The sequence below is a fragment of the Odocoileus virginianus genome, chromosome 22 (genome assembly GCF_023699985.2).
Source record: "Odocoileus virginianus isolate 20LAN1187 ecotype Illinois chromosome 22, Ovbor_1.2, whole genome shotgun sequence".
NCBI lineage: Eukaryota > Metazoa > Chordata > Mammalia > Artiodactyla > Cervidae > Odocoileus > Odocoileus virginianus.
The window spans coordinates 176,592-199,802 of record NC_069695.1 but is presented as its reverse complement, the minus strand read 5'-3'; the positions used below and the strand labels follow the sequence as shown (position 1 = coordinate 199,802).

Below are 23,211 nucleotides of genomic sequence, written 5' to 3'. Positions count from 1 at the left end.
CGCCGTGCTTCCTCCCGCAGCGGTAGCCTCCCATTTGTGTGTGTGAGTCACTCAGGCGTGTCCGGCTCTTTGCGGCCTCAGGGACTGAGGCCCTCCAGGCCCCTCTGTCCGTGGGATTCTCCAGGCAAGAACACTGGAGTGGGCTGCCATTTCCTTCGCCAGGGGATCTTCCCAACCCAGGGATCGAACCCGTGTCTCTTACGTCTCCTGCATTGGCAGGTGGGTTCTTTACCGTCTGAGCCGTCAGGGAAACTCCCACCTCCCATATGAAAATAATCAAAACGACATGCTAAATTAGCACTTTCTTACAAGGAAGCATTTGTGCCGAGAGTTATAGAAGACACAAGACCATCAGCTGACAGCTTAGCAAGGAAATGATGCTCAACCTATGCAAAAAAATAATGCAATAACATCAATAACTCTTTTTAATTATCACATACAGATGTTAGTTGAAGTCATAAAAATACAGGACATCTCAGAGAAAGTGAGTCATCTTAACAGAATGGAAAGTCTGCAGCAGATACCGCAGTGGCTTACAGCATAAACTCTGGAGCCACCGAAGGCCAGGTTCTAATCCCAGCTCTGGCACTTACTCCTCTGTGACCTTGGGTAAACCACTTAGCCTTTCTGTGCCTCAATTTCCTGTAAACGAAGAAATTAAACTAGAGATAGTAATAGTAGCTCCCCCTTAAGACGACTATAATAATGATCACATACTGTATCCAAAACACTTAAGAGCCCGACACAGAATTAGTGCCACCTGTATCAGCTTGCTACTGTTCACTCACTCAGCTGTGTCGACTCTTTGCGACCCCATGGACCGCAGCACGCCAGGCTTCCCTGTCCATCACCATCTCCTGGAGCTTGCCCAAGTTCATGTTCATTGCACCGGTGATGCCGTCCAGCCGTCTCATCCTCTTGACCCTCTTCTCCTGCCCTCGATCTTTCCCAGTATCCGGGACTTTTCCAATGAGTCTATTGGCACCAGATGACCAAAGTACTGTATTAGCTGTTATTATTATTATTATTGTAAAATGTTTTATATGGGATGAAAAACAGAAGAACCAAAAATATCTGGTACTTAGGATGCCTAGCAAGATTTCTTCTAGAAAAAAGAGAGGCTTCACCGTCTTAAAGTCATCAAGCCAAAGCTGCTCCATCTGCTGAGTGGGCGTGTCTGACTGACAGGAAAGGCGACATTCACCTGGGGTGTCTCTCTGTATAGTGGGCTGAACGGTATGCAAACAGGCAGGCGCTGGACCACTGGCTCCAACACAAAGGTTTCAGCCAACGAAGGGCTCACCCACAATCAGCCACGGTCTCCCACAAACAACCCCACCGCTGTCGTCCAAAGGGGTGTCAAAGGAAACCGTCTGACTTATGCATTCCGGACTTACGCTCGACGTAGACACAACCACAAATACAATCAATGGCTTCAAAGGAAATCTAGTCCGAGGCGCTGACTCTGGTCTGATAAGCGAGCCGTGGGTTCAGCTTTTTAAAGAATACTAATCCACCGCGTTCAGCGGCAAGAAGCATATATGAGTTCATTTTCAAAGTCCATCACGCCATATAGCGATTTGCTTATTAACGGTGTGGGGAACAGCTGTGACTGTAGGGTATCAACATCTGTCATCCCCCCGCCCAATACAAAGATGCATTAAACATAAATTACCACAAATATTTGAACTTGAACTTGCGTTGCAGACACATATTCCTACCTGGGGAAATGAGAACTGCTGGGACGTTTGATGTTTTATTACTTTTTACTAAAAATATTTATAGCTCAGGGATAGTTGTTATTCACAGGTCAGAATTATTAGACTAGTGGAATAATAAATCCACATTACCACACTCTTATTTTCTGATAAATTTTAGAGAGCAAAAGAATTTTAGCAGTAAGACTGATGTCTTACTGCTTACACAGGAACAAACTCTCACTGTCCATGGCTAGAATGTCTGTTTTTACTCACTACCTGGAATACTGGCAAGGCTGCCTCAGCGCAATCCCAAGTGTCAGGGAAGGCTAGGGAGGCAGTGGGTACGCCTGTTTAGTCTCTAAACCGGTCCGACTCTTTGCCACCCCACACACTGCAGCCCACCAGGCTCCTCTGGCCATGGGATTTCCCAGGTGAGGATACTGGAGTGGTTTGCCGTTTCCTTCTCCAGGGGATCTTCCCAACCCAGGGACTGAACCCACGGCTCCTGCCACGGATCCTGCATTGCAGGCCGACTGTTCTATCCCTGAACCACCGGGGAAATCCCGAGGGAAGGTAGACTGACTGCCAAAACAAGTGCCCCCAGGCCTCCCTGGCTAACGCCGTGTGGTTTAACGCCTTCACACTGCGGCCCGGCGCAGTCTGGCACCCGAGGCTCTGCTCCACGCGGTCAGGCAGGACTCAGGCGCCTTCCCCCTGCGACTCCCCCATACTCCAGGGCTTCGCGGTTCTCCCCGGCCCCCTGCAGCCGGCCAGCAGACCGGGAAGAGAGCCGATGGGCAGGAGCACCCCTCCTCTCGGCGCCTCTCATTCCCACACATGTCCTCTTGGTGAGAACCAGTCACGTGGCCCCGCCTCGATGCGGAAAGCAGCCCCGTACAGTGGGTGTCAACTGGGGCGACTCTGACTCTCAAGGGGCACGTGGCAACATCTGGAAACATCCTTGGCCGCCCAGCTGGGTAACAAGCACCCGGAGGGCAGAGCCCAGGGATGCGCCCCCGGGCACAGAACAGTCTCCCCACAACAGAGAGTCAACCAGCCCCAAACGGCGATAATGCTGAGACTTTGGTAAGCATTGAGCCAGTGTCCAGAACCACACACACATCAGCGCTTGGATCCTCCACCGTTTCCCACAACCATACATTCTCGCCAATCCCAGCAAATCCACGTATCGATAGTCTGTTCATCCGCTCACTTGCTGGTCCCTCCATTCACTCACCCAAGCTCCTAAACAAGACAAAGTCCCACAGTCAAAGAATTCACAGTGGAGCAGCGGAGGCAAGCATTTGTAGAATTATCAGATATGTGGATAAGTGGGATTTAAGGGAAACAATGGAAGGAAAATTTAATTTTGAGAGAGTTGGAAGAGAATCCATAGGGCAAGTGGAACAGGAAAGATGTCTTGAAGGAAGCGTATACTCATGGTTTTCCATCAGAAAGCTGTGTTTTTATTGGCAGGGAGGGGTAGACAGAAAAAGTGGTTCCAGGAAAAAGGTAACTGCAAAAACAAAGGAATGCCAATGCGAAAGGATATGATTTATTCCCTTTTTGTTTGGGGGGGAAAGAGGAACTAGGAGAGGAAGGTGAGTAAAAAAATGCCTGTTTGTTCAATGTTTTTTAGCAATGTATTCATGAAAGTCTCAAGTTCCCAGCCACACATACTGGCTGTCAGTCAAGTGGTCTTTAGAGAAACACTTCCCACCGTCAGACTCCATAGGAACTTGTTAGCACAGGGCAAAGTCAGGTAATAGCCGGAAACCTCACTGCAAATTTCCCAACAGGACCTGTCGGGGAGTCTTCCAAACCACACTGCCTCCAAGACAACGTGCGACTGACTCAGGCAGATGGCTGACCAAACGCATCCATCCTTGCTCCCAAGACAGGACAGGGCAGAAGGCAGAGCTCCTCCTAAATCACACTGCACGGAGCCTGCTGGGTCCCAACAGAAAAGGGCTGCTTCTTCCCATCTTTAGTCCCAGTTGTGAAAGTGGTTCCCGGCTCCCCAGCACAGTCTCCCCCGGTTCCTATCCTGGCTTTGGTGTAAATTCACTGTGTGACCTTGAAGAAGTTACATAAGTTTCCAGAATCTTAGGAAACTTCCCTCCCAAATAATATGCTTAAAACTCTCAGCACTTCACCTGAAACAAATAACAAACATATCTACCGTAGCCATCTCCTCCCCCCCCAAAACTGTCCTTCAACTGTCATAAAATATACTGTAGAATCCAACCGAGCTTGGGGAAAAAAGCACCTGATGAACTTTCATGTTGTTTTGTAGATTATTAATAGCAACTTCAATTTGCTTGGGCAAGATGCTATTAATTACAAACCAATATCACCATGTAAACAACGGTGTTTCTTATTTTTAAAGCTAAAGTTAAAATTTTAAGAATACCATAGTCCCATGCAATTATTTACCCTCATTGTTCTTTTCACTCATTTTTCCTCCCCCAAACTCTTGTCTCTAACTCTTCTTTTTCTCTGGACCAGCTTTGGGAAAACAAAGTGTATCTAACAGTACACAGATTATACTGAATGACACTAGCCTCATAAAAGATATTTGCTTCTTTTCACGTCAGAATCTCTAAAGAAAAGTTAAAATGAGAAGGAAGCAGACTTCAGAACCCAGAGGAAAGTCAGCCTGTTCAGAACCGCTTCCTCCTACGGTGAGGGGAGGCATCTAGGGTCCCGGCGAAGTCAATCCCGACCACCTTCACAAAAAGTGGAAAAAGAAGCACATGGCAATGCCTTTTGCAGTCAGTCAAGAACAAGGAATAAAACAAAAGCCAAGCCAACCAGAAGAATGAGGCTGAATCACACTTAGACTTCAAAATTGATTATCACTGCCCTCCTAATTTACAAGGAACTCTAAATTGTCTGGACAGCGTCTTCTTCAATTTCCACTGCAGATTGGACTGGACCCCAAGAAGATGTTATTTTAAGGAGTACATTAAAAAGAGGGCTTGGCATCTGCATGGACAGATTTCACAAACAAGGTATAATCAGTCTAGAGTCAAATCTGATGTGTTCTTTTTAACTTCTTAGTAAAGACATTTTTCCTTGTACATCAATGAACTTCTTGTAGGGAAGTATGACTGGCCTGAGATGCAATTCTCAAAGACCTTATTTATTATTCTTATATAAACTTAAGGTGTATGACCAATTAACTTTTGAGAGCTCCGACTCCACCATTAGGAAAAAAAAGTAAACTATGGATTCTGCAATGCAACACTGTCTGAACTAATATTCAGCATTTTGTGTGTAGAAATAAACACAACTTTAGTCAATGAATTCTGTTTCCAAAAGATTCCTCTTCCACAAACTGCTTACCTTCTTCTTAGGTGAAGTAAGGAACCATGAAGAAATAAATCTGTCTTATCAGGAGCATGAGGGATGTGAGTTCTCAGTGTACACCATGATGAGACGGGAGTCTGATGGGAAGGTGATGTAAACGTCTGACAATTGCCCTTGCGTGCTCTGCGCGTGAGATTTACAGAACTGGCAACCAGCAAACTAATTACTGTTTCTGGCAGTTTGCTGCAGGTCCTAACATCCCCAGATAAACGGCTAACACTTCTCAAGAAGAAACAGAAAACAAAGGATTATCACTTGAAGCCGCAGCTAAAGACTAGAAAAATCTACGGCTTACCTAAGAGCCTGATCAGGTTGCCACCAACCAACCCTCCAAATGAAGATTCCGAAAGCGGGAACGCTGGCCAACGGAAGCCCAGCTCTGGATGCTGCCACCCAGGCTCACGGAGCCAGGTGTGGTCCCCTGCCAACCCCCGCTTGGAATTAACAGACTCAGCAGGAAATCCCTCCCAACCACTGGGAGGAAAGTACTGTGTACACAAATGCCCCATCACAGCCCACTCCACCATCACGTGTGCACGACAGGCTCGCTCCAGAAGCATGCCCACTGCAACAAAAGACAAGGCGACTCATCTGCCGGTGGCCGGCGTTTCCACCAAGAAGAAAAAGAGACAGGTTGAGAAGCGCCTAAGCTCCTCAATAATAACAAATGCACTCGGATATCAGCGCGATAAGGAAGCCAGAGCGGATCTCGGCGTGCACATTTTCAAATTAGGGCCCAGACTCAAATCCAGCCTGAACTGGAACCCAGCTCTCAAAGCTGTTTCTGAAGATTACATTGATTGCAGCATTCCTTCAACAAGTACTTACTGAACGTCTCCTATGTACCAAGCTCTGGGCAACAGCCCTACTGAGCACACAGCAAGCACCACTGACCAAGGGGAATTTTTAAAGATTTCATTAACTTTCCAGTTTACACTGTCCAGCTTCTGTGGCTTTATTAAAGTGCTCTCTTCTTTAAAGTAACACTAATGCTAATACAGATTCTACCCAAAAGCAGATGCCTAAATAAAGAGGCTGACCAGCCACGCGGCCTTCTCCATCCTTCCCCGCTCGGTTCTCTCCTGCCCATTCCCTTCCGATGGCCGTGTCCCTAACGACGTGAAAGACCTACAAAGCCTGCTTCAGGAGGCAAACAACGACCGTGGCACAAGGGCAGGACCCCGAAGTAGGGTGACCAGCTGGTCCCAGGTTTCCTGGGACTCTTCTGGTTTTTAAAATGTAAGTCCTTCCACCCAAGTACCCTCTTCGTCCTGGACGACCGAGTCGGTGGGTCTCCCTACCCCTAAGAAAGCACACCCCAGCAAAGGCAGGCGCAGACGTTACAGGAGGTCCTTCACCTGTCTGAGTGAGGCCAGCGGGGAAAGGCATTTATCTGGTGCCCTGTAAGGAAAGCCTGTGAGCTATCTCAGATCCTCATGGCTTCCTTAGCATCTTCCTGAGAAAGTCTATCCACCTTCTCATCCTCCTGAGAAGGTCTATCATCTTAAACACCACGCCACTTAAGAAAAGCTTTACAAAGACTTTCCAATGACAGGACTCCAACTACACGACACACACAAGAAATCCTTACATAAATGCTGAAGGCTGTAGTTATAGGGATGTGGGTTTTTCCCTGGCTAGCTTCAGAGCTCCTCGAGTTTATACCGTAACTATTCACCCAAGATTTCTGGAATCCAGCACCGAGACTGGGGTGGTAAATACTGAACAGAACAGACCTTACTGACAGCCGCCACACTGCACAGTGCTCTGACCGCAGGACAACACGCTGAGCACTTTATGGGAACTTTATACTCATGGTAACTCAATGAGGTTGACGGACCAAGGTTTTCCAGGTGAAGAAACCAAAGCTCAAGGTCATCATGGCAGAGTTCATATTTGAACCCAAACTATCTTGCTTCAAAAGCTCCATGTTTTCAACACTTCAACTGAATTAGGTTCAAGTAAGGTGGGCATATATATATATATAGTAACGAGAGGAGAGTACCGGATACATTTCTTTTATTTTCTCCACTTTTAGTTTTGCCATTGCAAGGGGAGAAAAAAAAGGCCGAAAACCAAATCGGCTGAGTTAAGCTCATACATTAAGCTACGGCAAGGTTATGATTTCAGTGAGAATTGAGCAGCACTGTGCCCGGTAAGCGGCAGACACTCAATATTTGGATAAATTTAATAAATACAACTGCATCCCTAACATAAGGCTTCAGTTATTGATGCTCAGGGTTTCCAAGGCTACTTAACCCACCGCCATAGGTGACTAGATGGACTCCTACCTGAAGCTTCTGAAGGTGGAGTGTGATGGAGCAGGAGGAGATGGACAGGCGCTCCTCCCGGTCACTGAGGGCTCCCTACTGCATGGCTGAGTTGGCTATTACTCACTTAAAATGACGGTTATCCTCATGGATCATACAACAAAGGGAACAATTCTCTAAAAAAGGAACAGAGATCTATCCTCATGATCGCCAACCACTTTTAATCTCATTCCACCTCAAAGGAAGCAATCTGCAAACCTATAGAGCAACACAACTGCAGAAGAATATCACACTAAGCACTTTGGTTTTGAGACATTTATCTCCATTCCATTCATTATCCGTCAAACAGAGAACACTATGTTAATGTTAATGTATTCCTGGCCATTTTCTCCAAGCAGCTGAACACATTTCCTCTTTCACAATAGCACTATCCATAATGATCAAGCACTCCTATCATGTGAATGAGTATTCCAGAATCTAAAGAGGTGAGGGAAACCAGACGCTTCTCCCAAAGGCACTAATGGCCACAGGTGAACCAGGAGGCAGGTGGAGCAGCCAGCTGTGGGCAAAGGGTCATCACTTGTGTCAAACGCAAACCCAGTCTCCTCCTTGAGACTGTGGGCCAGCCTGCGAGGGTGTTGAGGTCTAATGCTTATGACTGTACGTCCCAAGAAGAGGGGGTTTTGGTTTGTTTTATTGTTGTTTTGTAAGAAACAGGCCAATTCAAGTTGAAAAACAGGCCACCAATGACAATTCATCTTGTTAGAACGATGGCTCTTTGAGAATGTCCACCTCCCGACCACTGGGACGCACGCACTGCACGGTGCCAGCTCTAACCCAACTCAACACCTCCTCGCTATTAGTGCTGGCCGGGGGAGCTCTAGAAGTGAGGGTCTCTCTTCTTAACTTCCTTTAATTCCACAGGCCAAAAGCATCTACAACTCCCTTATCCCAGTACGTCAAAACTGTTTCTCTGTTATCAATGATTTAGTATTTATTGAGCCCTTACTTTGTGCAAACATGGTGGGCAATACAAAATAGGGTGAAACTTCATCTAGTCTTCATCTTCAAGGAAATTATAAGAGAACTGAGATTCTGCTGTCTCCATCTCTGCACATGCCAGCCTGCAGACCCCTTGGAAAGAACTGTACCCCTAACCCTTCTCCCCCAGCTGAGCAATGACTTGTGATATGTGGTCTGATGACCACATATGAATGAATGAATATTGAGTGAAATGAGAGACAGGCAATTTTTCCAAAGAATGCTGGAGGAAGTCAAGGATCACTATAAACTAAAATGATGGAGTTAAAACTTTTCAGGAGAGTTAAGAGCTGAGTCACCTTTAATGACTGGGTATCATGTGGGAGAGGACGTTGCAGGCCACAGAATATTCCAGAATTAAGAAATAGGCTATGGAAAGCATTTTGGGGGACTAGTAGGCTAACCATTCCAGTTAATGTGGTGTTTTCAAGCCAGGCAGAGCAAAAGTCAAAGTTGGACAGGAAGTTGGGGGTGGGAAAGCCAGGTGTGAGAGTTCTCAGCTAGGAGGGAGAAATCAAGGAAGATGTGGGAATTGTCACTAAAGATGCCCAGTTCATCTGTTAAAAAGCAGAACACCAACGCCAAAAACCATGGTCCCTGCTTGCACAGCATATATTTACACAGTATCTCTCAAAGCTTTTACCAAAATCTCATCAGTTCTCATAGAACCTCAGTGAGGAGTACATGATGTGTGGTTATCTGAATTTATTAACGGAAAGTGAGGCAGAAAAGTTACATTCCCTTGGAAGGTAGGAATAAGATGGGGATGGGGGTGGGAGTCGTAGAAAGAGACAACGCAAGCACAGAACACAGTGTCCATAGATTCCATTTCATCACGACTTCGTCCCACCAGCAGCCCATCTGCATCTGATCATCCCCTTCCTTGCCTGAAGCCTGCTCCCCCAGGAATCCCATGTGATGTTAGAATAACCTTTACCACGCAGGATGTGGCAATGAGCTTCACCCATGCAGGGATTTATAAATCAAGTGGAAAATAAGGCATCCTTTCCACTCAGCCCTGCACTCCCAGCAGACCACAGATATCCCGCAGCCCTGCCACCCCAACACACACACACACACACACACACACACACACACACACAAAACTCCACAAAGAATGTGCTCCAAGGCCACGGCAGACACATCAGGGCTCCACCAGGAAATCCCAGGCCTCAATAACTACCCAAAGGAAATGCAAGTCCCATCTACAGAGGATGACTCTGTCCTTAAAAATGACAGTAAGTCAACTGGAAGAAGAAAACCCTAAACCACATAACAAGTACTTATTTCATCCTGGAATACAGGGTGCAGCTCCCAAAGCCCTGAAGAAGGGTCCCGAACCCCAGCACCTCCTCCCTTCCAGCTTCCATGACACAGAGACCCACATGCCGGCAGCCACGTGCCCTCCACCAGCGTCTTCGGCCTGGATGGCCGACTTCATGGTGAAAGTAAAACAGTAGGAACTCAGAGGCCAAACATGATAGAGACATGTATTTCAGAGCTTCCCAGAGACCTTTCCAGACCAGTTCCTAGGGCTTCACTCCCCCCCGGCTCACTCTGGACCTCGTCCTTTGCTGGGTCCTGGGGGTCTCAGGTGAATCTGCACCTGGATCTCCCACGGGTTTCTCACCTCTCATCTCTACGTCTGAGCCCCGGTGGGTGCACTCCTTTGTCCCTGAAGGGAGCTGGACTGGAGAGCAGCCTCTGGACTTTCAGTCAACACTGAAAGTCACTGTGAGCCAGGGGCCAGCGGCCAGTTTACCATAGCACTTGTCTGCAAAGTCGTTTTTGTTCAGTCACATCTGACTTTTTGCAACTCACGGACAGCAGCACATCTACAGAGAGCCGTCTGTAAAGACAACCTCAACCACATGATTACTGACCAGAATCAGCACTATCTTATGCAGTTCCATACTCGCTAAAGTGAAAGTGAAGTCGCTCCGGCGTGTCCGACTGTTTGCGACCCCATGGACTGTAGCCCACCAGGCTCCTCTGTCCATGGAATTTTCCAGGCAAGAATACTGGAGTGGGTTGCCATTTCCTTCTCCAGGGGATCTTCACAAGCCAGGGATCGAACCCAGGTCTCCTGCATTGTCGGCAGACACTTTACCCTCTGAGCCACCAGGGAAGTCTCCTTATGCTAAAGGGACACGTCAAACCCTAGACATTCTAACCGATGAGTTCCTGTATCGCAGCAAAGATGCTTGAGGGACCAGCACTCCGCACAGCACAATCTCAACACGCCAGCAGCTGCTTAGCCCGCAGCCCCTCACAAGGCCCGTTCCCCAGCGCCCAGCGGTCTTTAAGGAGGGTGGAGCCAGGGAGACTTAAAAACGCACCATCCTCACAGTCAGCGAGGTCGCAGATGAAAGTCCAAATGTCCCGAAACTCTCGGGTGCTGCTCTATCAGCCCTGTGACCAGGAAACGCCTCCTACCCAAATTCGTTCTTCTGAACATCAAAAGGTGACCCACAGCTACCCTGCATGCCCCCCACCCCTCGAGGTCTTCTCTGTCGCAGCCTTCGCTGCCGGAGCCCCGCCCGGGGTGACGCCAGGCCCACTCTTGCTCTTTTTCGACCCTCAGCTGCTCCAAACAAGCTCAGGAAGGCTTAGACAAGAGGCAGATGGCGAGGGAGAAGGAGTCTGTGAGCTACACCTCTCTGTTACATAACACTTAGCACAGAAACCTTCCGGAACCGGCCTTAACTCCTGGCCCATCACATCAGAATAAACCATGACTCAAGAGCGGGCGAAAAGAGAAAACAATTGTCACTTTGGCATTTGATGACCAAGGTGCAATCCTACTAGCAAACAGAACATCAAAGTATTACTAAAAGTAGGTTTGAGTAGGATCAGATTCTTTAAGAGACATACCCTTTGTTCATTCAGTCCACACTCATGTAACTCTCAATGTGCTCACCGAGACCCTGCAGGAACACACGAGGCCGGGCCACAGGTGTAAGGTGGCTGGTGCTGCTCACCTAGACCGCTTCCCCCTGTTCAGTGCAAGGAGCAGCAGGTTACAGTTAAACGGGGTCATGGGACGAGTCCGCTGAAGCGGAGTCAAGTCACTTCCGGGTCAGACCGTGTCCTGGTCAGAGCGAGATCTCCAGGGTTCCCAGCCCTGTTGCAGGGACCTTTCATCTAGACCCCCGTCAGGATCCCGCCCTGTGAAGCTGGGTCGAGTGAGTACCAAGAGCAGGCCCAGCTGATGAGCGTACTGGACATGCAGCGTGGGACGGAAAGAAGCCGTGTTCAGCCACTGAGATCCGGAAGTCACCTGTCACGGCCGGACGACCCAACCAATCTTGCTGGTACCTCACTGCTTAAAAAAAACCAAAACCTGCCACCGTCCCCCTGCCACCCATTTTCTAAGACAGAAAAGCAGAATTTACTTCAAAATTCAAGTGCAGCAGGGCCCAAATTAACACCTTGAAATGCAGAGGGTGCCAAGAGTGCAGACTGGCAGCTCACAGTCTCTGAGAGAGCAAGGGATGAAAACAGAAGGGCCATCAACAAGGGGGAAATTCAAGCATCCGCACGGAATTCAGCTGCAGAGCTAGAACACTATGAAGAAAAGGTCCCCGTCCAACCACAGGCCCAGTCTCGTGTGAAGCAGTGAGCACCCTCATGAAGAAACACTCAAGACAGAGGCCGAGTGACCACACACGCCGCCTCCTCAGAGGCCCAGAACCCTGCTCTGTTCCCCCTCTCTAACATCCCCTGAGCTGAGAGTCAGGTCTGCAGCTCTTGGTCACCCCGAAAGCTCCCTGGAGGTGGTTCACTTTTGCGTCTCCACACCCCACCCCAGGCCAGCCCTTGACAGCTGTCAGCAAGCCCAGGACCCATCAGGTACTCTATAAACATCTCCCAAATGAAATAAGTGAACACTGTAGGAAGAACTCAGCTCTTCAGGCCAAAGTCAGTCTCATAACCTCTAGGGTTGCTCCAACCTAAAAACTAAAATGCACCACTGCCCACATCTGGGAGTGGGGAGCTTGCACTTATAAGGACAGTTAAACATCAAGGTAATGCTTGATTAGGAATTATGACCAGACTCAGCTGAAAATCACCATGAACGCCAACCCCGAGCCATGGCTCTCTTTGTTCTTGGACTTGCGTTTACATGTGCAGGCAGCTGTTTTTCCCATGTGGAATTTTATGTTGTGAGGTATTTATTTTTTCTATTTAAAAAAAGCCACGCCCTTTGTTTCTATTGCATTATTACACTCTTTATTATCCCATCACGTGGCTTTTCCTCTTGAGCACACAGCCTGCATTATCGCTGACATCAAAATCACTTGTCAAAGTACCTCTGCCCTAGCCCCACTGCACCTCTGATCTTTCCAAAGCGTAGGTCTCTGTTTCAGCTGGGACAGGCTGGAAACTCATCTACTTTTCCCAGAGACACCTGAATGCTCTCAGTAGAAGAAAAAAATACCAGCATCACTGACATCTTCTGAAGTCACCTTTCCGAACAAAACTACCCTAGAGGGCAATGACAGATCTTTGAGGTTTTTAAATTCTATTTTTGGGGGGGATTCGGGTGAGGGAAAGGGGAAGGGAGAATGTGCCACAGATGTCGCGCGGGGACTGCAGTGTGAGAGACAGCACACGGGCCTCCGGTCCTCGCCACCCCTTCCGCCTACAGGAGAAATCTTGATCCACTCCTATCCATTCTTCTTCCCTGCTTCTCACGGAGGACGCCCGGACTGTGCCCTCCAGGACACAATACCCACACCAAGGTGTCCTGAGCCGTCTGAAGGTGAGGCTTTCACAGAGCCTTATCAAGATAACCCCAGGTCTGGTTACACTACCATCAAAACAGAACTATCCTTGGAAAGAAAAGAACAGGCCACGGTTTTTGGAAAAGAAGAAAGATAAAACGCAGACTGAGAGCCTAATGGTTCACGGCTACATAAACGGAAACTTCGCTGAAGCTCCATTTCCCCTTCTCTTTCTGCTCTCCCAACAGCCCTCCCACCCACCTCCCAGGAACTTAACTGCTGGCATATCCCTCCTGCTGTTGCAATTATTATTACAATGAAGAGATGGGGGAAGAGATAGCATTTCATAAGAAGGTTACTACATGTGACCAATGCCCTTTTCAACACATGATATTCCATTTACAGACTGAGGCCAAAATGTATTTCTACCGGTAGGAAAGCAGACATATTCAAACCCCACATTCCCATACAACTGCCGATTACATCAAAATTGCCCTAAAGGGAACCCGGTGGAATTTATACAACTCAAAAGGCAGCCTGCCCTCAATGACTTCTTCAAAAGGAAGGTTTCAAGTCATTTGCAATTTCTTTCTCTGGACCAGGAGTTTCGGCGGTGCCCTCCCCTCCACACAGACAGGAATGGATGGTGTGGCGCGGAAACCACCCAAGCCTCCCCCTTGCAGACCCCGCTGATCCAAACGACCCGGGGACACCCAGGCGCCTACCCGGATTATCAGGGTTTTACCTGCATCCGTCCCCGAGTCCCTCTCACCCCCTTCTGCGTGATGACATCAAGTGGAAATGGCACGCGTTTGGGAGGCAAGAGGCTGACAAGCAGGAAGCACAACTGAGCCCGAGCTTTGTTCAGCCTGCAGTGAAATACACGCAGTAAGGGTTAGACACGCGCAGCAAAGAAACGCAGGCGTCCTCCCGGGCAGAGCGGCGGAGCGCGGCACCGGGCCGGTGCAGGAGGCGGGGGTGTGGCGGGCTGGGCCGCCGAGGGGGCGTAGCGCGTCGTAATTGTCTTTATAGGGTCAGTGACCACCGCCCCCCGGTCCTCCGCAGTCTCCCCCGCCCCTAAATTATCCTCCGGGGGCAGAACCTCAACTAGCAACGGTAGCCCCTCAGAAAGAAAAACAAGAAGGCGCAGAACAGCATCGTGGAGCACGAGCAAAATACCCTAGGTTAACCCGGTTACGCGGGGGCGCGGGGCGCGCCGCCCCCCGCCCAGGCCGACACCAGCGCCGCGGTCGCGAGCATCCTTCCCCGCGCCGCGTCCACCGCCTCCCCAGGTCACTGTCCCACTGCTCGCTCTGGGTCTCTCCTCTCTCCACCCCGGGCGGCGATCCCCGCCCCACGCCCACCCTCGGCGGGAGGGGCGCCGGCCGCCTCCCGAGCAGCGTCCCGCGGGTCCGGCCGCCTTTGTCCTGCAGCTGCCCTTCCCGGAGCGAGCGCTCCGGGCGCGGGGTCAGCACAAAAGACCCCTAACATCTGGCCTTCCCCCGCCGCCTCTCTTCCCGGGTGGGGCCGGATCAGCAGGGACAACTTCAGGGGGCGGGCAAGGCGCTCGACAAAGACGCCCCAGGGACGCATCCCCAGGGGGCGCGGGGTCGGGGCGCGCGCACACGCACGTGCACTCCAGGGGCGCGCGGCGCGGGCCCGAGACCAGCTCCCGGGACCAGGGCTCCAGAGGGCATCCGAGGACTCAGCGGAGCCGCCGGGCGCGCCGCTCCCCGCCCCGGCCGCTGGCCCGACTCCGCCCGCGCTCGGAGAAGCGCACTCCGGGGGCCACCTCCCCCGCGCCCCGCGGCTCTGCCCCCCACTCCAGGGTCCAGAAGGCGTCCCCACCTAGTCCCTGGCGGCGCCTCCCCGCTCCCGCTGGCCCAGCTCCGGGGGCGGCCGCTGAGAGGGCGCAGACATCCCCTGGCGCTCCCCTCGCCGCCCGCAACCCCAGAGGGACAGAACGGAGGAACAAACCGAAACTCACCGACCTCTCCCCGCAGCGGGCTCGGGAGCTCCCTCAGAGGCGGCGGCGGCGGCAGCATCGCCGGGGTCCCCGCGCGCCCGCCCCCCGCTCGGCCGGACGCGCGCCCCGAGTGCGGGGCGGGCGCGGGGGGCGCGGCGGCGGTGCCCGCGGCCCCCGCTCCCGGCACGGCCCCTCGGGAGGCGCCCCACCTGCCGGGCCGCCCTCTGCGCTCCGGGCCGGACACCGCCGCCAGCACTCGGCTCCGAGCCGGAGCGTGTGGCGTCCCCGCCCGGGCTCCGACACCCGGAGGCCGGCTCCCTCCCCGCGGCACCGCCCCTCCCCGGCGGCCCCACCCCCCGCGGGTCCGCACCGTCCGTCTGTCCGGAATCGCCGACCACCCCCGGGCTGAAGAGCTGCCTGTCCTCCCGCGCCGCACCCCAGGGGCCCAACCTCGGCGGGGACGCGTCGTGGTCCCTTCTGTGCGCGCGCGGGACCCGGGCTGGCCCGAGTCAGGTGTGAAGGAGGCCGGGCTCCGCCGGCGGGGGCGGGCCGGGGCGGGGCGAGGCGGCGGGGGCCGGTCCGCGGCGCGGGCCCGGAGCGCGCGGGGCGGGAGACCGTCACGTTTCCAGAAACTGCGCGTCGGGATCCGCGTCGGTGCTGCTCCTCTCCGGCCGCCCCTGCGGGTTCCTGTGGCCCAGGCAGGGCGGGCTCTCGCTTTGGTGGAGGAGAGGGTGCGGCCACAGAAGCCGGAATGACACCAGCCACCTGGCGCCCCAGGATTCGGGGCGGGGGTAGCAGGGAGGGGCACGTCCTAGGGCCGTAGGAACCAGCGGGACCTGGGGCCTGGGGGTCCGCCCTATTTCTCCACCTTGAAACCTAACTCCTACCTGAGGGACAAGCTTCGCATGTCTAGTTCCTCTAAGAAAATCGAGGCGTGCCTCTGATGTTGATTTCAGAATAGGAGAACGGAGGAGGAAGGTCGCTGGGAGAGACGTCTACACAGCCTGGAAACCCCGAAGTCTATTCCGTGACTCTGGTAAAGTGAAGCCTGCCAGCTTTCCTAGATCTCCCTCACCAGGCTTCAGCGGAGTGCTCCCTAGTCGTCCAGCGAAGCTGGCTTGCTGGATTTGCCGGCTGCTGGAATAGAGCTGTCTCTGTATCCCACTGTCTTGCCCAACGGGCAAGGACCTCTCCCACATCTCACTGAAGTGCTTCTGCCAAGATGATGAAATGGACAGCCTGCGAAGCACCCTATGTGACCTACTAAAATTTACAATGCGCTTAACAGACCCTGCTTGTCTTGTCACTCAAATAACATCTGTTAATAGTGTTTCCAAATGTACGGTCACTCAGCACGTGCAGAAATCGGTCACCGAGAAGCATAAAGCTTCACCCGTGTCAGGCCGCTCTAGGATCCCAATTAAAACGTTCGCCTGGCTGACTCACGTCCTTTTGTTCCCTGAAGTTATAGCCTCTGTTGTATACCTGGCAGGAGTGAAAGCGCTGTGTCTGTTCTAAGAGCAGACGTATATTCTCACAGTAGAAAGCTTTAGGAGTCTTTATTTCCAGGCTCAACTTTCGGAGCCTGAAAACACATTTTTTGTCCTTATTTTTGTCTCTTTAATGAGACAAAATTGAAATGAGCATATTGAAAGCTCTGCTAACCAGCAGCTTTGAATAGGATGGGGAGTGACAACACAGCAAGATTTTACTAGAAAAATTTAGCCCAGAAATATTATCGTTATACAAAAGCGACAGTAAATGCTATGTTGAAGAAGCTACTTTCAGGGGTGGGTAATTCTTCCAAAGTGTTTGAAATCTTTCTTTTCAGCTGCTTTCCAAACAATCCTTTGGGAGGATTCAAGCCTTCAGTCCATTGTACAGTAAACTCTCCCACCCTTCCTCATGCATTCCCAGCGGCTGGTCTTTGGATTCACGCTGCATCCTGGGTGTCCTGCCTCCTGTCCAACCTCGCGGAGCCGCCACACAGGGAGGGTTAATTAACCGCGGGCAGACTGGGATCGGCCGGCCTTAAGATTAGTTGGGGGCCAGCGCCAGGGCAGGGGAGACACAGGCAACTACATGTCGGAGAGGATTCTTCAGTGAGATGCTTGGAGGAGCAAAGCAGCTCGGAGCAGGCAGGGTTCAGAGCCAGAAGCTGGCAGGCAGCATGGTCGAAGCTTCAGGAGGCATCACACCCCAGACTGAGGCGTTGCCCATGTGTGGGAATGAGATGTGATCAGGGTCTTCAAGATCCCAGGCCTTGAAGATCCGCGGTTATCAGGGTGAGGCCCTGGCTCTGGGGAGTCAGCTAAGGATCAGACGCTCCCGAGTTCACTAACAGATGTTCCTGGTGGCTGGCCTTTGTACCCAGAGCCCAGCCCTCACATCAAGACAGAGAAGGAAACAGACGCAACCCCTACCCTCACAGAACTTACATTCTGATGGAGGAAGCCTAGAACACACAAGATAATAAACGAGTACAAGAAAGTATGTGCTGGGAGTGAAAAGCAGGAGGGAGTTGAGTGAGAAGAGGGGCATGGAGATTTTCTTTGGGTGAAAGCTGAAATTTTAGTTTGGCAGCCGCAAGGGGCCCCTGAGAAGATGCTTTTGAGGAGCGATCTGAGCAAAGATTTCCTGTTATCAGACGAGGTGCAGGAAGGGGGCTGTAACCTGCCCGCCACCCCACTCCCCTGGGTGGAGGTTGAAATATTGGGACTGGGTTACAAGGTCAGTCAAACCAATAACACTGATGCTTAGTCACCTGAGGCTGAATTACCGCTGCTAAAATCCAGGCAGGGATGAGTTATTCATCTTTGTACCCACAGCATCAAGTACAGATATCCAATAAATGTTTATTGAGCTGAACCCTTAAATCTCCGAGAACATGAGGTGGGGCTGAGATAAATGTGGCCCCGTGATTCCCAGGACAGCCTTTCTATCAGGAAGATACTTCCACAAACAATGCGATAATCTTTTTTTATCCCTTTTCATGACTGTCTTCCTGATCTTCGAGGGCAGAGATGATATTTCAGCTTGTTCCCTGAGCGCCTGATGTTCTAAGAGGGAGGCAGAGATGAAAGTAGCACAGGGAAACGAGCAGACCCTCCCGGGTGCTGACGGCCCCTGAAGATCCCAATCCAGGCCAACAGTGAGGGTGAAGTTTTGTTCAACATGGCTGAGTTTTACATATTAAAATCGCATCTTGAAACTGAACTATGGTGATGGCTGTACACTTAAAACAAGCGGATTTTATGGTGCATAAATTATACCTAACGTTGTTTCAAAACATTGAGGTAGAAGCCACATTCAGACAGCTTTCATGTGCTGTAAATAACCCGAAGATGCATGTCGAACCAAACATATCATCATCCTTCCTAATCACTGATTAAACCAAGCTGACTTGGGTGAAATACCAGGGAAAAGTATACATTGGTCTCTGCCCCTAGTTCCTGGCACAGAGCTCCCAAGTGATACGAACACCGGGAACATCTTCTGGTCTAACATTTGGTCTTCGGTGCTGGTTTCTGACATCACGGTGACAGAAGTGTCTTTCGTTCTAATGAGATGACCCTGGGTGGGCTCCTGGATGAGGACTGGTTATCAGAAAGACCAAGACACGATCAGAAGCCTGGAATTTTCAGTCCTACTCCTTGTACCCCAAAGAACTTTGGGAGAGAGGCTGGAAATGCCAGTACCGATGGATCATGCCAGTGTGATGAATCCTCCGTACAATCCCCAAAGCGCAGGGTTCAGAGAGCTTGCGAGCTGGTGAGCACGCGGAGAGGGGCAGGTATGGAGGGGACGTGGACGCTCCGCCCCTTCCCTCATGCCGTGTCCTCTGCGCGTCTTCCATTTGAATGTCCGTTTCCTTTTCTCTATTCTTTTATAATAAACTGGTAAGCAGTGAGTAAACGGTGTCCCTGAGTTCTGTGAGTTGCTCTAGCAAATGAATCAAACCCAAGGAGGGAATCTCTGACTTGTAGCCGCAGGGTCGGAAGCACAGACAACAATCTGGGCCTGAGATTGTCGTCTTAAGTTGGGAGGGGATGCAGTCCCCTAGGACTGAATCCCTTCACTTCGGGGATCTGACATTATCTCCAGGTAGATATGTCAGAACTGAGCTAAACTATAGGATGCTCAGCTGATGTCACAGAGAATTACTTGTCTTGGAGAAAAAAAGGCCACACGTTTGGCAACCAGAAGTGTCAGAGTGATGTCTTCTACTGAGAGGGAAGGAGAAACACCCAGGAGAAAGTAAGGGTTTCCTTCTGAATTTGCAAATTTACTTTTCCTTTGTGTGATTCTCGCCACCTTAAAGTATACATAGTCTTTTTAAACGTGTAGAAAACAGTCTTCAAGTACATATAGTCTAAGACAGTTGATCGTTAATGATTGTTAGATAGTGCACATTTCAGGACTGATTTTTATTTAGGGGGTCTACATAAACCAATCTCAACAGACTAACTATACCAGTAAGGTGTTGTCTGAGAGAGCTGCTATATTTGAAACACAGTCTGATCTTTACTTATGTAGAACTAGGTATTATCTGTGGACTAGGAGGCCTCATCTGGAACGAAATAATTGCGGAGTATCCTGGAAACTCCAAAGGATTTCACAGGAACCATATCCAGACTGCTTTTCTAAAAGTGGAAATGGGTTGAATAAAGCCATCTTTTTGCTTAACCTCATCTTTAATATGTACAATACACATTCCAAAACTGCTGGCTAGAATTACGTGGCCATTAGCAGGGGTGATAGTCAACAGCTACAGGCAGCCGCCAATGTATCTGGATAATGGCCATTTCAGTGTCCTGGCTGAGTGCCAGCTGACAATAACAGCACGGGCCTCTGGACCCCTCCTCACTCTTAGTATCTGCTGCTCTCTCCTCATATTTACAGGTTGTATGTTAGTTGCTCAGTCGTGTCCAACTCTTTGCTACCCCCATGGACTGTAGCCCGCCAGACTCCTCTGTCCATGGGATCCTCCAGGCAAGGATCCTGGGGAGGGTTGCCATTCTCTTCTCCAAGGGATCTTCCCAACCCGGGGATCGAACCCGGGTCTCCTGCATTGCAGGCAGATACTTTACCGTTTGACCTACAGGGACGTCCTCTTTACAGGCTGGGGCTGAGTAGGCTCGTCACTCCCTCCAGGGAGTCACTAATGTGTCTGCTGTAAGCACGGCAGAGGGAAGTCATTATAAACTGTACCCGGTCCTCGTGCCACTGACGTGAGACACTGCTCACTGCCCGGCGGGCGGGAGCGGCCACAGTGGCTCAGCCAGCAAAGGCGCGGGAGTGCAGCCCCCTGGCCCCCCATCACCGGTCCTGCGCGCTCTCCCTCCACGCGCGCCCTCCTCTCGCCACCCGGGCCGGTCCCATCTCCTTCCTGTCTCTCCTCTCAGGCTGCGAAGCTCCTGGCGCCCATCTGGCTCCTCCTCACATGTGGCCGCTAAGCCTGCTGCTGCAGCGGCAGTTACTGCAAAAGTGCGGCTGTGAGACGGAAGGAAGCGGGGAGCAGAGAAGGCCCACCACCTTTTCTCAAGGCCCAGGTCTGGATCCAGGGCCTCGCCCTGTGGGCCCAGAGCCGGCCCCGACCCCCAGGACCCGCTCCTCTGTCCTCGCCTGCGTCCCCCCGGGGCTGGTCTGGTGCCCCTGCCCCCGCCACAGGCCCAGACCCGGCCCCCCACCCTCTTCTTCCCGCAGGCTCTGGTCCCCTCCTGCCCCAAGCATTCAAACTCCAAGGAACCAAACGTGTTTCTCTGCTGCTGGAGCCGGAGGACCAAGTCAGAGCTCCCTCTCGTGGTCAGGAGGAGCGGTGGCGTCTCCCAAGGTCAGACCTTTAGAGGTCAGTGCGGGATGATGCCAACCAGGACGTTCTTCACCTACCTCCTGCCTCTTCTTGCTTCGATGGATTTCCTATGCTGTTCCCCCCTTCTCTTCCCAGGGGTGCAGTGTGCGGGAGGGTTGCGGGAGGAAAGCATGCCTCTGTTGTTCAGTCGCCAAGTCGTGTCCGACTCTTCCCAACGGTATGGACTAGCCGTCCAGGCTCCTCTGTCCATGGGATTCTCCAGGCAAGAATTCTGGATGGGTTGCCATGTCCTCCACCAAGGGGGGTCTATCCGACCCAGGGGGTCAAATCCACCTCTCTTATGTCTCCTGCATTGGCAGGCAGGTTCTTTACCACTAGCACCACCTGGGAAGCTTATCAGCAGCCCCACCCTTTTGAAACTTTACAGAAGAAGAAATGGAGACTGTTACTGTCTTGATCCTTATCACATACCCCTGCCTGACTATGTAACTTCTTTCTACTCACTAGGGAGGGGGCAAAGTTCTTGAGGTGCTAGCTAACTGTGTTTCCACTTTGCCTGGCAAAGTAATAAAGCCACTCTTTCTCTGTATTTCTGCTTGGTATTGGTGCACAGAGAGTCACAATTTTGGCAACATTCTGACCCCCCTTATATGCAGAGTATATCATGCGAAATGCCAGGCTGGATGAAGCACAAGCTGGAATCAAGATTGCTGGGAGAAATAGCAATAACCCCAGGTATGTAGATGACACCACCCTTATGGCAGAAAGTGAAGAACGAAAGAGCCTCTTGATGAAAGTGAAAGAGGAGAGTGAAAAAGTTGGCTTAAAGGTTGACATTCAGAAAACTAAGATCATGGCATCTGGTCCCATCCCTTCATAGCAAATAGATGGGGAAACAGTGAAAACAGTGGCTGACTTTATTTTGGGGGGCTCCAAAATCACTGCAGATGGTGACTACACCCATGAAATTAAAAGACACTTGCTCCTTGGAAGAAAAGTTATGACCAGCCTAGACAGCATATTAAAAAGCAGAGACATTACTTGGCCAACAAAGGTCCGTCTAGTCAAGGCTATGATTTTTCCAGTGGTCATGTATGGATGTGAGAGTTGGACTATAAAGAAAGCTGAGCGCCAAAGAATTGATGCTTTTGAACTGTGGTGTTGGAGAAGACTCTTGAGAGTCCCTTGGACTGCAAGGAGATCCAACCAGTCCATCCTAAAGCAGATCAGTCCTGGTTCATTGGAAGGACTGATGCTGAAGTTGAAACTCCAATACTTTGGCCACCTGATGGAAAGAACCAACTCATTTGAAAAGACCCTGATGCTGGGAAAGATTGAAGGCAGGAGGAGAAGGGGACAACAGAGGATGAGATGGTTGGATGGCTTCACTGACTCAATGGACATGAGTTTGAGTAAGCTCTGGGAGTTGGCGATGGACAGGGAGGCCTGGCGTGCTACAGTCCATGGGGTTGTAAAGAGTCAGACACAACTGAGCAACTGAACTGAACTGAATTGAAGGGTATTTACATTGCTGCTTCTCACCCTGACCCCTGTCCCTTTAAAGCTCATTCAGATTTCTCCAACTAGACTCATTTTTACCTCTGTGCATGAAATCCTGTGAAGCCCTCCAGGTACAATTCTTTTCCACATTCCCCTGTTTCCTGTTTATAGAAAATAGGCTGGCTTCATTCAGCCTCCTACACCTTCCAGAGTTCCAAAAGGCTGATTCAGGAAGCAAGGGAATGCAGAAACAAAGGAGGAACAATCAGGAGACAGGAGGGCAGCAGTGGGGCAGGTCCCGGTTCCTCCAGAAGGCACGTACACAACAGCAGCCTTGAGCATCCTGCAGGAACTCAGGCCCCCACCCGGTGGAGGCTGGTGACCTCAGGCCGAGCAACGAGTGCCTGAATGCCTGCCGGTGACCTCACCACCAACCAATCAGAAGAAAGTCAGGCACCGTGCAGCCCTCACCCCGTTTTGCCTGTAAGTTTCTCTCCCCCAGCCCATCAGGGAGTTGGGGTTTTGAGCATGAGCCATCTGTTCTCTTTGCTTGACCCTGCAGTAAACCTTTTCTGCTCCAAACTCCAAGGTTTTGGTTTGTTTGGCCCCTGAGTCAGGCACGTGAACTTGGATTTGACAGCATGCACTCTGACGATAGTTTGTGAGATTTTCGTGGCAAGTATAACTGGGGTGGTTTCCATTCCCTCCTCCAGTGGAGGGACAGGTAGGCCTGGCGCGCTGCAGTCCCTGGGATCGCCCAGAGTCGGAGACGACTCTGCGGCTCAACAGCAGCAACGCTTAAGACCCAGGCTTCCCAGGTGGT

At 51.2% G+C, this 23,211-nt stretch overlaps 1 protein-coding gene across 4 annotated transcripts in view; it reads right to left on the bottom strand.

The window, feature by feature from the left end:
• RNF152 (ring finger protein 152) overlaps window positions 1-15,732 on the bottom strand; it is an 84,027-nt gene extending 68,295 nt beyond the window's left edge. The window contains exon 1 of one of the 4 annotated variants that reach the window (XM_070452427.1): window positions 15,447-15,732. The gene's annotated coding sequence lies outside the window, so the exon portion shown is untranslated. Of the gene's footprint in view, window positions 1-13,855; window positions 13,993-15,097; window positions 15,411-15,446 lie in introns of those variants that run through there. The other 3 variants (XM_070452429.1, XM_070452430.1, XM_070452432.1) reach the window with 3 other exon arrangements.
• Window positions 15,733-23,211: the final 7,479 nt, after the last annotated feature.